The sequence below is a fragment of the Dromiciops gliroides genome, chromosome 3 (assembly GCF_019393635.1).
Source record: "Dromiciops gliroides isolate mDroGli1 chromosome 3, mDroGli1.pri, whole genome shotgun sequence".
NCBI lineage: Eukaryota > Metazoa > Chordata > Mammalia > Microbiotheria > Microbiotheriidae > Dromiciops > Dromiciops gliroides.
The window spans coordinates 29,364,076-29,380,790 of NC_057863.1; the positions used below are offsets into that span (position 1 = coordinate 29,364,076).

Below are 16,715 nucleotides of genomic sequence, written 5' to 3' on the forward strand. Positions count from 1 at the left end.
GTGAATCAACATGTACCCAGGGAAATAAGTACATAGCATATGCAAAGTCAATCTGTAGTAGCAGCTGGCAAAAGTAGTAACAACTAAGGATCTCTTTTAGGAGGGGACACTTGAGCTGAGCCCTGAAGGGGGCCAGGGATTCAAGGAGGCAGACATGAGAAAGAAGAAGGTTCTGGAGGACTGCCTTAGCAAAGAAAAGGAGAGGGGAGATGGAATGTTATATACAGGGAGCATCCACTAACCCAATTAGACTGAGACATGAAAGGATTGAGGAAAATTTATAGGTAATCAGGAGATAGACAGAGACAGTAACAGAGAGACAGATCAAAGAAAGAGACATACAGAGAGGGATAGAGACAGAGACAGAGAAAGACAGAGGAGGAGAGAGAGAGAGAGAGAGAGAGAGAGAGAGAGAGAGAGAGAGAGAGAGAGAGAGAGAGAGAGAGAGAGAATTTCCTCCAGTTGCATAGATTCCTGCCCCCTGCCCCCCCCTCCATTTTGTGTAACTCTTTTTTTCATGTTCTTTCTGTACATTCTCCTGGGAGATGAAGGGTTTCCACACAGTGGGCTGGGTGTCTTCTAGTTCTCTTGATATAATATAATATAGCTTACATTTATATAGCACTTTCAGGTTTGCAAAGCACTTTCCAAACAATGTCCACTTTTAAGCTCACAGCATGTTCTTATTATACCCAATTTGCAAATGTGGAAAAATGCTAAGAGAAATTAAATAATTTTCCCAGAAGAGTCACACAGCTATTAAGTTTCTAAAGCAGATTTGATGTCTGGTCTTTCTGACTCCAAATCTGGTGCTTTATTTATCGTGACACCTACCTATCAATGGAGCATGAGGGCTGTCCATCAGTTATCCCTTGATTAACTCTATGAGCAGACCATCTCCTTTTCTGCTTACCTTTCATATATATACCTCATAGCCTGTCTCCAGTGTTTTTTTCCTATTTTCCTTTGGAGACCTCTAACTTTAGTACTTCAGAGATCAAAGTTTCTTTTGGTAACCAAAAAAAAAAATCAAGTGTTGTTGTGAAAAAGACTGGTCTTTGTTTCAGGGGAAAGTTTGGGGTCATTAAAATGTGGTTTCTCAAGGGCAATCTAGCTTGCCTTCCATCTATTTCAATCAATCAATAAACATTAAGTGCCTACTATGTGTCAGGCACTGTGCTAAGTACTGGGGATACAAAAAAAGGCAAAAGGAAGTTCATCCCCTGAAGGAGTTTACAATCTAATGGGAGAGACAATATGCAAAAAATGATATACAAAGTAAGCTATATAGAGAATAAATATGAAATCAACAGAGAAAAGGCACTGGAATTAAGGGGGTTGGTGAGGAATTCAAATAAATGATAGGATATTAATTGGCTCTTCATGGAAGCCATTCAAATCAAATCAGCATATAGACGGTTAAAATGATTCACTAAAAATTCTCCTGATTAATCTTGGATGCAGGTGGAAGTATCTCTGTATATATTAAGTTTTGCTAGACTCCTGTTTTCCTTTTTTCTAAATGGTATTCTCCTTTAACAAAAATGTCACCTGCTGCCTTGAATATGTTCCTATTCATGATGATGGAAAGAAGAAACACTTCCTATCCATTAGATGATAGGGCCCATTGCCTTAATCTGACTTTTCTCTATGGAGAAATGGTATTTTTTTCTTAACCTGAATACTGCTAGCAGACTAATCTCCTTAACACACTGCTTTGATCATGTCACCATGCTATTCAAAGACCTACAATGACTCCCCATTGCCTCTCAAATCAAATCTAAATGGTTCCTGGCTTTCCCTTCCATCATCTGGTCCTCATTTCCTGTATGAGCCTTATTTTCTCCCTTGCCCTGAGATACATCCTCTGCACTAACCAGGGCAGTCTTCTATGAGTACTCCAGGTTCATTCTTGACTTTGTGCCTTCAACATATGGTAACCTCTACCTACACTGTCCTCTTCTCTTAATGAAACCCTAAAGATAATTTATGAGCAAGTGCAAGTTTCATTTGTTCTAATGACTCTAGGCCACATTGATTACCCTTTCATCTGAACCACTTAGAGTCATTTTTAGCAAGCATTATATAATTAAGCTTGCCATAATATTTGTTCCTATAGTATTCATTGATCAAGAGAGGTAGTGTGCTAAAATGTATAGAGAGCTGGATATGGCATCAGGAAGACTTTTTCCCTTTTCTTTCATGATATAGTAACACAAAAAAGTGTTGAATTTGGTGCTGGAGGACATGGGTTTGAATCTAAATTCTGCTACTAACTAGCTGTGTGGCCATAGAGAAGTTAATTAACTTCTCTGACACTTAGTTTTCTCATCTGCAAAATGGGGGACCTTGCAGGTCCTTTCCAGCCCTAAATCCATGATCCATCTATGATTCTACCAGCAACCATGGAGTCAGTTTCCATTTATTTGTCAATAACACTAACATATGTTTTTGTGTTTGTGTGTTTATGTGTATGTGTATGTGTATGTGTATGTGTGTGTGTGTGTGTGTGTGTTTGTGTGTGTGTGTGTGTCTGTATGTGTATATCTAGCCTTGATGTTTCTCCTGAATTATGGTGCCATTGTCACTAAATTTCTGCTGGCCATTTTCATGTGTATGATTGCACATGACCCTTAAGCATTGCAAGTTCAACCTGTCCAAAATAGAATGTGTAATTTTTTCCCTAAAATCTATCACTTTTCAAAATTTTCCTCTATCAAAAGTATTGTCATCCTTCTAGTCACCTGGAACAGTCTTCCTTCTCCCTCAGCCCTCTTATTCAGTCAGGTGTTACATCTTACACCTGATCTCTTCTCTCCACTCCCATCCAACTCACAATAGCTCAGGTAGCAGAAATCAGGAAGGTCCCCACATTTCTACTGCACAGTGAAGAATGAGGAAATGCCACAAGTAAGCTTAGAAACATGGTGATGGAGATGCAGAGGTAGAAGACATCAAACCTGTTGGCTGTGTGATAAAATAATGGGATTTAACAGACACTCAAAGGCCCACCTGGAGATTAATCCAAACTGATTGAATTAAGTGAGAGTGATTGACTTTGCTGATTAGCCTACTTCAAGTTAACTAGATTTTAAGTATACCTGGCTAGCCCTTAAGAAGGTATTGTTCTCAGAAGCTCAAGACTTTGAACTTAACTTGAGACCACCTTCAAGTTTAGTGAATCAATGGATTTGGATGATGCTAACCAATCCAGCTTGAAGCAGTGTGTAAGGACCACCCATACTCTGGACCAATAAAAAGTTTCCACACTCAGTTTGCTGGGGAGTTCGTGATTGACTTGAGGAAGAACCTAGCCAGGCTGGAAATCTAGGCTAGATAGGTCTTTTATTAACTTTCTGAATTCCACGTGAATACCTGGTGTGCTTTAGTAAATCTTAATGCCCAAAGACTGGTGCTAAAGCTTCTAATTTAAGGCAACCACACAATTTAGATTTTAAACATCACAGTTGGAAGAAGAATACGGTACCCACTCATTTACTTTGCTACAGTGGCAGTTTCATCAAAGCATCTACTTCCTCCATTGGGGCATATCCCTGCCACCTCTCCCTGCTAGCTCATATTGTGTGGACTCAGTGTGGTCCAAATCTTCAAGCAAATTCCCCAAAGCAGATCCACAGAACAGCTTGATATCTCTTACAGTTGTATTGATACCAATGGAAGCTGCAAATTGCCTATTGGTCATCCCATACTCTGTGAAATGATCAGCTAATCTTCTTTTCCAGGAATATGTGATTTTCTCCTTTTTAATGTGTTGAAGCCTCCTCACACCTGCCACATGCCTCTCTGTTTCCTTTAAGAAGTGACCTTCAGCTTCAGTTCCTCAAAGACTGATATTTTCCCTATATTAGGCCTAAATCTGAATTTTTGTACTTTTCACCAATAATTCATAGTTCTTGCCTTTAGGGCCAGGCAAAACAAATCTAATTCCTCTTGTTTATGACAGCTCTTCAAACACTTGGAAACTGCTCTTATATCCTTCTAATTTATTCTCTTCTCCAGGCTAAATATACCGATTTCCTTCCTCTCCTTTTGCTATGGCATGGGTTCCAATTGTCTTATCATCTTGGTTACTGTTTTCCTGACGTATTACAATTTGTCTGTATGTTTCCTAAAATGTGAGGTCCAAAGCAAATTCAGTATTCTAGATGTTATCTATCCAGGAAAGAATACACTGGGGCGATCCTCTCCCTGATTCTCCACACTATTCCTTTCTTTAAAGCAGCACAAACCTATTTTCCTTTTTAGGGGCTGCCATGTGAACTCATGTTGAGCTCACAGTCCATTAAAACCCTAGACTATTTCTGCACAAACTATTGTAAGACAACACCTACCACCATTCTCTACTTGTGAAGTTGATTTTTTGAACTTAAATGAAGGATTTTACATTCATCCCCTTTAAATTTCATCTTATTATATTCAGCTGAATGTTCTAGCCTGGTGAGATCCATTTGGATCGTATCCCTTTCATCTAAAATGTAAGTTATGCTTCCTAGATTCAAATCCTCTGTAAATTTCATAACCATGCAGTCGGATGCTTTGCAGTTTATTTTTTTGAACCCTTGGGAAAATAACTTAGCCTCCTTATGTTGTAGTTTCTTCATCTATAAAATGGTGAAAGTAATATGTGCACCAGGGAGATTTGTAGCTGAAAATGTTATAATTGCATAGTAGCAAAGAAAGGTCCCTCCTAAATTCCAATCTGAGAAATGTCTCATTTATACGAACTGTCAGTAGCACCAGGAATCTCCCCCTTATCTCTCCCCGACCCCGACTCTTCCCCTACCACCTGGAGTTTTCTCTGGATAGCAACTAAACAGCCCTAGGCTAACAGCTCCATAGAGAACTATCTGACCAATCTCTTCTCCCAACCACCTCTTTCCTGCTCTTTTCCTCCAGGGGAATTGAACCTGCTCTGTGATTTGCCTTCTCCTACATTCCAATGCTCACAGCTCAGCTAATGACACTTCAGGCAATCTCTGTTGCTCATCCACACACAGAGAAATTCGACTTCTATTTCTTCCTCTTTACCCTCTTTCTTCCAAACCAAACCCTGTTAGCTCAGGAAAATCTTTCTCCTTGTCTGCCTCTTTTCCTGCTTTCTCTTATTTCTCTCCTGCTTATGAATGCATGTGCCTACAGACACTGACCTTTAATGTCCCCTCTAAATCACTGAATGAAAAAGCATTTATTAAGTACTTACTATTTTCTAAGCACTCAGATACAGATACGAAATTCTGTAGATCCCTAACCTCAAGAAGTTTATGCTCTAATAGGGAAAGGCAGCACTTATGGGGGAGGGGTATCCAGAGAAGACTTTGACTGTTTGTAACTTTGGGAAGTCACAAAGATGGCTAGTGGAAAAACTGCTGCCCATTCGTCCAAGTTAAGGGTCATGACTTACTGCCGTTCTCAGAGAGGGAAAGGACAAAGTAGGTCCTCCTGTGTTGCATTTATTAACCAGAAAATAAATATCCTAATCGTGGCCTATAGGTAAAAGAGAAGTCTTAATGATGCACTTGAGGGTAGACCTATAAGATCCTTGACAGCAAAGAGGTTTTTATTTTTGTGTTTGCTTTACTATACATTCTCTGTCCTTCAAACCTTCTCACAAGGAATCTCCCATGTCCAGAATACAGATCGTTCTCACTCCTGATTGGTAGAATTTCCTTCTTAGTCCAGTTCAGGAACCTCCAATTACATTTTGGCCTATCCTGGTCCTCCCCTTTCTCCCCATCTCCCCAGATTGTCAGCATATCTCTCTCCTTTATCTATGTACATTTTTATCCCTCCAAGGTTCCTCAAGAACCCCAGATTATTTGGAGTTTTTTGTCTCAGTGGCTCTAGAACTTTGCTGGGCATGTAGTAGATGCTTAATGTATTGGTGTGGTTCTAATATTTGTGCCTAGATAAAGAAGTACAGCTTTTGAAGTAAAAATACCAGGAAAAAAGAGAAAAAGAAAATAAGAAGCCTTTCCATGAATCATGTAAGACTTTTGGAAATCCATAGAAGCTTTGTTTAAAACTCTCCCGCTTCACCTCCTATGCTAATTTCCCCTTTCCCCAAACACCAGCATTCAATCTAACTAAATGTTGTTTTCTGATTCGATTTGTTTTCTCCTATTTTGTACAATTCCTAGTATTGCTTTCTGTGATTGTTTTCATTGAAAATATAGCACACTTCAGCAATATTTCCAACCATTCGACAAGTGTTCATTAAGTGCTTTCTATGTGCAGCAAAATGGCAGTGTTTTTGAGTACAAAAGACTGTTGTAGGGTAGCCTGGGAACCTAACCTCTATTTAAAATATTATATGCAGGGCAGCCAGGTTGCTCAGTGAATAGAGCACTGGCCCTAGAGTCAGGAGGACCTGAGTTCAAATCCAGCTTCAGATACTTGACACTAGCTGTGTGACCCTGGGCAAGTCACATGACCCCAATTGCTTCACAAAAAAACAACCAAACAAAAAAATTAAACAGAAAAAATACCCAAAGCAATAAAATACCACATGAGAAAATTCACCTGGAGTCCTGGGAAACAATTGTCAAAAGTACTTAAGGAAGAGAATTTATGTACAGATTGGAGAGTCAATATATTATTTTCTAAGCTTTCATCATGGTTATTAAAAACTTGGGCTTATCAGACAATATTAGTCAAAATTTGCCCCTTCTACCAGTTACCTTTGGTAGTTTCTATGATGTCAGACTCTCATAGGAGGAGAAACTGGAGTTTAAAGGAACCTTGGCATCCATCTCACTCATTTTACAAATGCAGAAACTGAGACTGAGAGAAGTGATTTGCACAGGGTCATATTGATTGTAAGTGTCTGAGGCAGGATAAAACTCAGGTCTCCCTCTCTTAAAAGTCTGGCATCTACCTACTTCAGCACCCTCTGTGTCCTGACTATACATTCTGACTTTCAGGATAAAGCCTGAATCTTTTCTCTCTCTATTCTTTGGATGTCAAATTTCTTCCATTTTCCTTCATTTTAGAACTTCTGAAGATGAATACAGGAAGAAAAAAAGAGATTTGAAAAATTATCTGTGTTATAACTGGGGATGATGGTGACATTTCTGGTCTCATGGGCTTTTCCCCCATCTTGTAGGGATCATCTTTTGTTAGGGATGATTGATATTTCTTAGACTATTGCCAGAGACTCTTTATCAGATAACATGATCATCTGTAAAATTTTGGATAAAAACATCAAGTTACTGGTCAGTCTGTCAGAGAGGAAAATCAAATAAGACAGAGATAGAAAATGTGGCTGAACCTGGAACGAGGATTCAATAATACTTACGGATGATTCCTGGGTTTTACATTTGCTAGTCAGGAAAACTTGGATGTCATTGAATATCTCCATGCTTCAGTTTACTCATCTGTGAAATGGTGATACTGATACTTCACTCATGCCTCAAATGATTATTTTGAGTAAAGTGCTTTAAAAACTATAAGGTGAATTACTTTTATTAGTCCCAAGGAGACACATCATCATGTAATACCTCTAGAGAGTCATGATTGAAAACCCAAGGACTGACTCTCTCTCTCTCTCTGTCTCTCTCTCTTTATATATATATATATATATATATATATATATATATATGGAGAAGCACTTCTAATCACTTACTGGCCTTTTCTTTTATTCTCTACTCCCCACCCCCATACAACTGTGTAACTGTCAACAAAACTATGTGGGAAATTGAAAGACAATAATGTAGAAGTGACATTGAGCTGAAGGGCCTCTTCAAGGTAGGAGCTACTCATTTTGCCTCTTCAGGATCCCAGTGAACAAGGCTTTTCTGAACTTATTTATAAAAAAATTAAGTAATATTTTTGGGGGGTTGCACTGGGTTTATGGCATTGCTTTAGTTATTTTCTTGTTATTAGCAAGAGGCCTTTGAATATCAAAGCTGGATATAGAAATAGCATTAACCACTAAATTGCTTGCATTGAGATAATCAAATTATATTAGTTAAATGGAAAATGATTATGATTTCATATGGTGTTCTGATCTTACTAAAACTGTTTCCTAGAAACATCATGAAGAAATGTGTTGTGCAGGTTCTTCATTATATGAGTGTCTGTTGGTAAGGAAAATACATACTTTGATAGGGGAATAATGTAAGCATTGAGATCTGATTTGGAGTTGTCTATGTTTGACATGAATAGTCCTTTACACAGGGACTATATGAATACTGTTATAGAAATTTGAGGAGTAAATACTATGACAATTAAAAATATGAGAGACATGGTTTCTGGGTAATTTAATCATTTTATTAATATGGCTGGCAGGATATTAATAAAAAGAGGTTAATAGCATCTCTCTCAGACCAAAGACCCCTTCCTTGTGGTTGGGTCTAAATTCATATACCTTGTCCACTGTAGGAGGTGCATCACACAGCAATTGAATCTAATTGGTTAAAAACATTCAAATCTAATTGATTGATATGATTGGAGGTGGGTTATATTAAAATGAAGTCCAGGGATGACATAAGAGAAACGAATCCCTACTCAAGATGATCAGAGCAAAATCCTTTCATCTAGGTATGGTTTAATTTCATCAGTAACATGCTTGGGCAATCTAGACAAACAGATGTATCTCAATCCAAGACTCTATTTTTAAGCTTAGGTCTTGTTTGACCCACATGAGTCTTACTTTCAAAGACTCAGATCTTGAGTGAGGGAAAAAAGGACTAAGAAAGAAGGGGCATCACTGGACCCCCCCAAGATATCGATTTTATATTTATTTACTTTTTTTGGTGAGGCAATTGGGGTTAAGTGACTTGCCCAGGGTCACACAGCTAGTAAGTGTTAAGTGTCGGAGGCCAGATTTGAACTCAGGTCTTCCTGAATCCAGGGCTGGTGCTTTATCCATTGCGCCATCTAGCTGCACCCAAGATATTGATTATTAATAATTATTTTTCACAATACCATTGAGAGAAACTCAGTTTGAGTGTCCAGAGAATTACTGTCAATGTGAGAGATTATGTGAAGTACTGGGTGAAAAGACAACGAGAGCTGTTTCCCTAAGAGACTAAATGTGATAACTGTCAAAGGGAAAGAGTCTGAAGAGACATTACCTGAGAGAATCAAGTTTAACTCCTTTCCTGTTCTGAAGATATACTCTGCTGAAGACATCCAAAAGAGAAATCTTTAGAGACTTTTGATGGTCCTGCTGAGATTGCCGGTATGCTTATTTTTAGCCTATGAGTATAGGGGGGGTTGATATTGAGAAGAGATGAATGAAAGCTTGGGTGTGGGGGATGGGTTCTCTGCTTCATTTGATGGTCTAGGCTAGGGGCTCAGAGCTCATTGATTAATGAAAGAGATTCTGCATTTCTGTCAGTTTGTGAGGAAGTAGAATAGCAATTAGGTGGCACAGTAGATAAAGCATCTGGAGTCAGGAAGACTCATCTTCCTAAGTTCAAATCTGGCCTCAGACACTTACCAGCTGTGCGACTCTGGACAAGGCACTTAACCCTGTTTGCCTCAATTCCTCATTTGTAAAATGAGCTGGAGAAGGAAATAGCAAATCACTCCACTATTTCTGCCAAGAAAACCACAAATGAGGTCACAAAGAGTTGAACACAACTGAAAATGACTGTACAACAATGGTGTTGACTTTGACTGTTTTACTATTCTACTTGGTGAGGAGGTGAACTATTTCCTGGCTTAACTGGTTTCATTATTTTTTCACTATCTTAACTGCAAAGTCTCTCTTTCAAACTTCCCCATTTCTTTCAAGAGAATCATGCTCCTTTCAATAACTCAGTTTCTCAACCTTAGTGTTATTCTTAATTCCTGTCTCACTCACCCCACATATCTAACTTCCATGTCTACTCATGTCTCCCTCCATAGCATCTGTCATATGTCTTTTTTCTGCTCAGATAGCCACCATGCTAGTTTAGTCCCTCTCCATCTCTCGACGGTTCTATTGCAATGGCCTCCTCTTGGTTGGACCATTGCCAGTGTAGCCACCATACTTGGTCTCAAATGGCTTAGTAACATCTCAGTGCCCTAGAACACTCTCTAAGACTGTAAATTGTAAAGAATCTGCCTTGGTGGAAGAAATTTCTTACCAGGAGTGCCTTATACCTGTTAAATAATTGTTAAAAAAAACAAAATAAAACAAACCAAAAATACACCCTGATAAACAGGAAGTATCTTTCACAGATATCCTTGATGGAAATATGAGAAAGGAACAGGTGGACTTTTGAAGATAATTTTTCCATGGTACATTACATAGTCAGACTGGTGAAATTTAATTGGAGACATTAAAAATTAGCATGCATATTGGGTGTTCCTACTCTACCCTGACATAGTTGAAGGTCTCAAAAATAAAACTGCCTGGCCATTTTAATTTAAATGCATGATATTCTTTTAGGTTTTATGTATAGATTTTTATGTTTTACATGAGTATTCTGCTTAAGTTTAGTTAAGTTTTAATGTCTTTAGTATGATGAAAAAATAATGCTCTTTATGATTAAATATTCAGTAAATGTTCACCTTTAACAAATTCCCAGGGTACAGAACACATTGAAATGTGCTATGCACATGTATCATAGAGAATATGAAATCCTGATAAATTTATTGTTTCTGGGTTGCAAGGAAAGCGTGTAGTAAGGTAAAACAAAATGTTACCTTAAAGCTTCTTTTTATAAATGCAACCATGAAGATGACTTTGTTCAAGGATGCTTTGATTACTGATATCATGTAAGTCATAAAATAGATGTAAACAAGTTGTTCACCATAGGTGTTTACCATTGAAAGGGGGAGTGGTCCAGAGAAAAGGGCAAGTAAAAGAGGCTTCCCCTATACATAGTGAGGTCTCCTAGTTACTCCTGTTTATGGGGGACATTAAGCTGAGTACATCAAGCTCTAGGTTATTTCAATGTAAACTCATTTAGATTCCTACATTCAAAATCATCATCAACATAAACCACATAGAAAGAAGCAAGCAGATGAATGACTCAATTGAGTTAGTCCATTAATACAATGATCTTATAGAGATACTTCACTTAAAAAGCTAGAAGGGCCCAGAATTGAGGGAGGAGGAGGAGGAGGAGAAGGAGAAGAAGAAGACAATGACAATGACGACGATGACTGCAATGACAACGACGACCACAATGATGACGACAGAATGGCTTACATGTAAGAAATTGCCTACAATTCTCAATTCTGAATTTTTCCCTAGCATAAAAATTCATCATTTAAAAATACAAATATGGCTTTGAATTATGGAATGCAACAATCTAAAGAAAATCAAACTTGTGGGAGACCGAAAGAAAAACAGAAAGGTGCATATAGGATAACAATGTTAGAGGATTTCACCAATGATAATTTGTATCAAAGAAGGTGTATTTAAATATTTAAATGTATGACAGAGCAAGGGAGAGGGGGTAAGTGAAAGGGGAACTTATCCATATAAATGGATCCCTTCAAGTCTCAGCCAAAATTCCATGTTCTACAGAAAACCTTCACTATGCGTTTCATCTAGTACTTCCCCTTGGTCAATTATTTCCAATTTATCCTTTATATAGTCTGTTTGTAACTAGTCATTTGCATAGCACATGCATTTGCATTTCTTCCCATTAGCTTTTAAGTTCCTCAAGATCAAGGACTGTCTTTGGCTTTTCTTTGTATCCTTAGTTCTTTGCATAGTGTCTGGCCCATAGTAAGCATTTAATTAATGATTATTGACAGACTTCTGTTTATATCCTACTGTGGATGTCATCCATAACAGTGTTAGGGGCAGCTAGGTAGCACAGTGGATAGAACACTGGCCATGAAGTTGGGAGGACCTAAGTTCAAATCTGACCTCAGACACTTACCAGCTGTGTGACCCTGGGCAAGTCACTTAATCCCAGTTGCCTTAAACATCCAAGGCCATCTCCAGACATCCAGATAGATATATAGATAGATATATAGATATAGATATAGATATAGATAAGTAGACAGACAAATAGATGTAAAGATAGATAGATAGATAGATAGATAGATAGATAGATAGATAGATAGATAGATGGATAGATGGATGGATAGATGGATACATCTTTCCACTGGACCCAGATGGTTCTGCAGGATAGAGCGAGGCTGGTGACTTTGCACAACCCTGCCTCACTTAAATCCAACTCAGTGCAAGTCATAACAGCATCCTGATGTCATGGTCTTCTGAGAATGAAGGACTGGGCGGGGGGTGGGGGGTGAGGAAATGGTGCGGTTGCTGCTACCTGCTTCACGAGCAGCTGCCGGAAACATGGTGGGATGGAGTGGGGCGATCGTCACCAGTGTGTGCGGGGCCCTCTTCATCAGCTACTGTATTTACTTTGACTGCAAGAAACGGAGTGACCCCAACTTCAAGAACAGGCTTTGAGAGCGAAGAAAGAAACAGAAGCTTGCTAAAGAGAGAGCTGGACTTTCAAAGTTACCTGACCTTAAAGACGCTGAGGCTGTTCAGAAGTTCTTCCTTGAAGAAATACAGCTTGGTGAGGAATTACTAGCCCAAGGTGAATATGAAAAGGGTGTTGAGCACTTGACAAATCCCATTGCTGTCTGTGGGCAGCCACAGCAGTTGTTGCAAGTTTTACAGCAGACTCTTCCATCACCAGTGTTCCAGATGCTTCTGACTAAGCTGCCAACAATAAGCCAGAGAACTGTGAGTGTACAGAGCTTGGCTGAAGATGATGTAGAATGAGAAACATGTCAACATAATAAAATCTTAATAAAATTTTTCAAATAATTCTTAGCCCCCCCAACCCCCCCAAAAAAAGAAAAAAAAAAGAGAATGAAGGACAAACAACAGCCGCAATAACATTGGTGAACATTTGGGTGAGGAAGTTATTAATGACCATTTTAAACTAAATACAGTGTCCATTGAGAGAGGGGTGGGGGAGAGAACAGATGGATAGAGTGCTTTCTGGTACTCCCTTAGAATGTCAAAAGACCAAGAGCCAGGCATTTTTCAACTTTTTTATGCATATCATGGACTCCTTTGGCAGTTGAGTAAAGTCTATGACCCATTCTCAGAATAATGCTTTTAAATCCATAAAACAAAATATATAGAATTAGAAAAGGAAGGCAATTATATTGAAATGCCAATATTAAAAATATACATATTTTAAAAGTTTATAGACCTCAGGTTAAGAACTCCTGATCCAGAGGAAGGCTATTAGCACATTGAGTAGATCTTGGAAGGATTAATGATGGGACAGGAATAAGAGTCAATGAGGCTTAGAAGGTTTGAATGGATGCCCTTGGAGGGCAATATTCACTTCCAGTATGCTTCAAGAGGATGTTATGAACACAGAAGATAAGTGTGTTTCTGGCAAAACTTGGGATCTTCTCGATTATTTTACATATTTATTTAGTTTAACCTGAGTGTTAAAAGTTAATTATATAAATTTATTACTGTATTATCAGTGAGATGTTACATATTTTAGCATATAGTAAATCATAGAGAATATGCTTAGAAAATTGACCTCTTCCACTGTCTTTGTAGTAGAAAAATTTTTAAATCTAGGCATTTCCCTCTTTTGATTTTTCTTCACCATGTTTCATCTCTATCATTAAAAAAAGAAGAAGAAGAAGAAGAAGAACAGGGGCAGCTAGGTGGCTCAGTGGATAAAGCACCAGTCCTGGTGTCAGGAGTACCTGAGTTCAAATCCGGCCTCAGACACTTGACACTTACTAGCTGTGTGACCCTGGGCAAGTCACTTAACACCAATTGACTCACCAACAAAACAAAACAAAACAAAACAAAAAAAGAACAAAGAAATGAGAGAGGAGGGGAAAGTAGTAAGTATAAACTCATAACAGCAGTGTGGAGAACTGGATTTGGCTGTGAAGCCAAATATGCCCACTAGCCAGAGCCAGTTTTGATTGGCGGTAGAAAGGCAGGTAGAACATCCCTTGGAGGCACAAGGCACACATTGCTAGGAGGAATGAGTTGAAGTCTCTATCAGACCCCATGGACCAAAGAGAATGGAACAAAATGAAAAAAAGTAAAGGCTGCCCCACCAACATGCTAATGAGCCAGGTCATTATAAGAGTGAAGTGACTCCACCTGGGAAATGATGGGATTTCATCTGATTGAAGGAGGTGAACAGAGATATCATTGATATTTGCAGACAAGCTTTATCATGTTGACAGAGAAAAGTCTTGGGCAGTTCCAGATTGTCATCTGCAAGGTCCCAGAAGAGAAATGGTCCCCATTCCTGACCCTTCTGATTCCTTCTTCACTTTAAGTCATGTCCAGGAATATATGAGCCCAATGTGGCAATTAATTTATTTTTACTTTCTTAGTGAGGTCATTGGATCATAGGATTCAGAGTTGGAAGGGGTCTTTGAGATGAAAATATTAGGATTTCTAAAAAGCTTTAAAATACGATCTCATTTTATTTCCACAAAAACCTCATATTATAGATGTTACAAATGAGGAAACTGAGACAGGTAGAGGTTCAGAGATGTGCACAAGATCATACAACTGCTAAGTGAGAAAATATTTGCAAATTGCTTTGCACAGTGCTTGACACATAGGAGATTCAAAATAAATGCTAGCTATTATTATGATCTAAAGCTGGATCTGAACTTAGGTTATCCTGACTCCAGATACCACTATACTCTATCCACTATGCCTCCTAAATATCTCTACCACCTTGTACTGAATCATCTATTCCAACCCTTCCTTTTATAAGTGAAGAAATGGAAGCACACTAGAAAACTTAGCCAAAGTCGTATAGGTTAAGAAGAACTAAGATTTAAACCCATATCTTTTCCCAGTATAGTGCTGTTTACACTAAACCATGCTGACACCTTATGTGTTATTTTTTCCCCTGAAAAGAGAAGCAATGGGGGGCATCTAGGTGGTTCAGTGGGTAAGGCATTGGCCCTGGATTCAGGGGAACCTGAGTTCAAATCCAGCCTCAGATACTTTACATGTCCTAGCTGTGTGACCCTGGGCAAATCACTTAACCTTCATTGCCCTGCAAAACAAAACAAAACAAAAAAAAAAAGGAAAAGAGAAGCAATGAATCTTTTGACCCATGTCTTAAGAGTAAATGGATTCATGGCATCTGTTCCCTACTGGAGTTCTTTAAACAGCAGGATTCTCAGTACAATTGTATCTACTGTTGAGGATGTTTCCTTTTCCAAAGCTCATGGGAGTGAAATCTCAATTCTTTTCACTAAGAATTAGTTCCCTCAATTTGAAAAATTATTACAAAATAATTCATGCAGTAACTACTTTTCAGGGTTCATGTGAGGATTCTTGGGAATGACTGTTTTAGAAAAAGTTCAAATTTCCAGAGAGGGAGAAGCAGAGCTAGGAGAGAGGAGAGTAAATATCATCTGAAGGGGGTTCTATGGGTAGAAGTATCTTCAGGATGATGATGAGAGCCTTGGATTACATGAGCTCAAATTCCCTTCAACTGTGCATCTCTGGGGCTATCACAAACCACTCTGAGCATTTTCAGATTGAGCCATTAAGGTGTCCTCCCAATGTAAGGTGGGTGAAGAGCAGAAATAGGAGTGATAGGTGTACTTGTAGGAATGATTGCCTTTCTTGTTGCTTCTCTTAACTACAGTTTTGCAAGAATAGGAAGGGAAGGAGCTAAGAGATTTCATTCAACTCTCCAGCATCTTCTGCTAAACTGCTAGAAAAGAGGATTTTAAAAATAAAAAGCATTCACACTTAATTATCTCTATTTACCCCATGTTCATTTTCTCCTACATATGTTACCCAGCACCTTAGAGAAAATGGGTGACTACTCTTCAGATTTGGTTAAAAAAATGAACCTCAGTTACTTTAAAACTTAACGGAATGTGATTTGTTGAAATGTTTGTCTTCCAACAATTCAGGTAATATCCCTTCTTTGATTTAGCACATGGACTCAGAGTGTCTGTGAATGAATGAATAATGGAAAAGCACCTATTAAGTACTTAGTTTGAAAAAATATTATGATAAACAGTGAGCATGCAAAACAAAAGGGAGTCCTAGACCTGTCCTTATATTCACATAAGGTAAAACAATGCTTATAGAGGGTAGTCATAGCCAAGGAAGGATGTCTTGGTGTGAGAATTCATAGGGATGGTAAATGGAATATAATGTAGGAGAGTCAGTGGACATGCCCTTTCCAGAAGCAATCACAATGTTGGGGATGTGGATTATAATGTGCTGGGTCTGCTGTGCAGAAAAGGATGGAAGCAAAGAAGCTTTGTGGTTCGCTAGATACAGTGGACTCTCACCAGTCAGAACCTCGTGGTTCCAGTCTAAATCCCAGGAGCAGAGACAGATTGGAAAATGGCCCAAATATTCAACATGTACAAGATAACTTCATTGTTCTTTGCAGAGGTGGGAGACTGCCTATGAGTGTAAAACACTGCCCATACCAGCCTTTTTCTATGTGTTGGTTAGTTTTGCTAAAATTGATTTTTCCTCCTCTTCTTTTATTTGTTCCTTTTAGATGTTGTTTCTTGTTCTTTGTTCCTGAAGAGGACCATGACATTGGGGTGATGTCATGACTTGCAATGAATTGGATTTAAGTGAGGAAGGGTTGTGCAAAGTCACCAACATCACTCTGTCCTCCAGAGCCATCTGGGTCCAGTAGCATGCATGCAATACATACACATATGTACATATATACACAGACATATATATTTATTATATGCTCATTCATTTATATATCATTATAATAATTATAATT

The 16,715-nt window shown here is 38.5% G+C and overlaps 1 protein-coding gene and 1 pseudogene across 1 annotated transcript in view; both read left to right on the forward strand.

The window, feature by feature from the left end:
• LOC122749431 (EGF-like and EMI domain-containing protein 1) overlaps nt 1-16,715 on the forward strand; it is an 808,768-nt gene that overhangs the window by 205,159 nt on the left and 586,894 nt on the right. The window lies entirely within an intron of this gene.
• Nucleotides 12,272-12,709, forward strand: LOC122749432 (annotated as a pseudogene).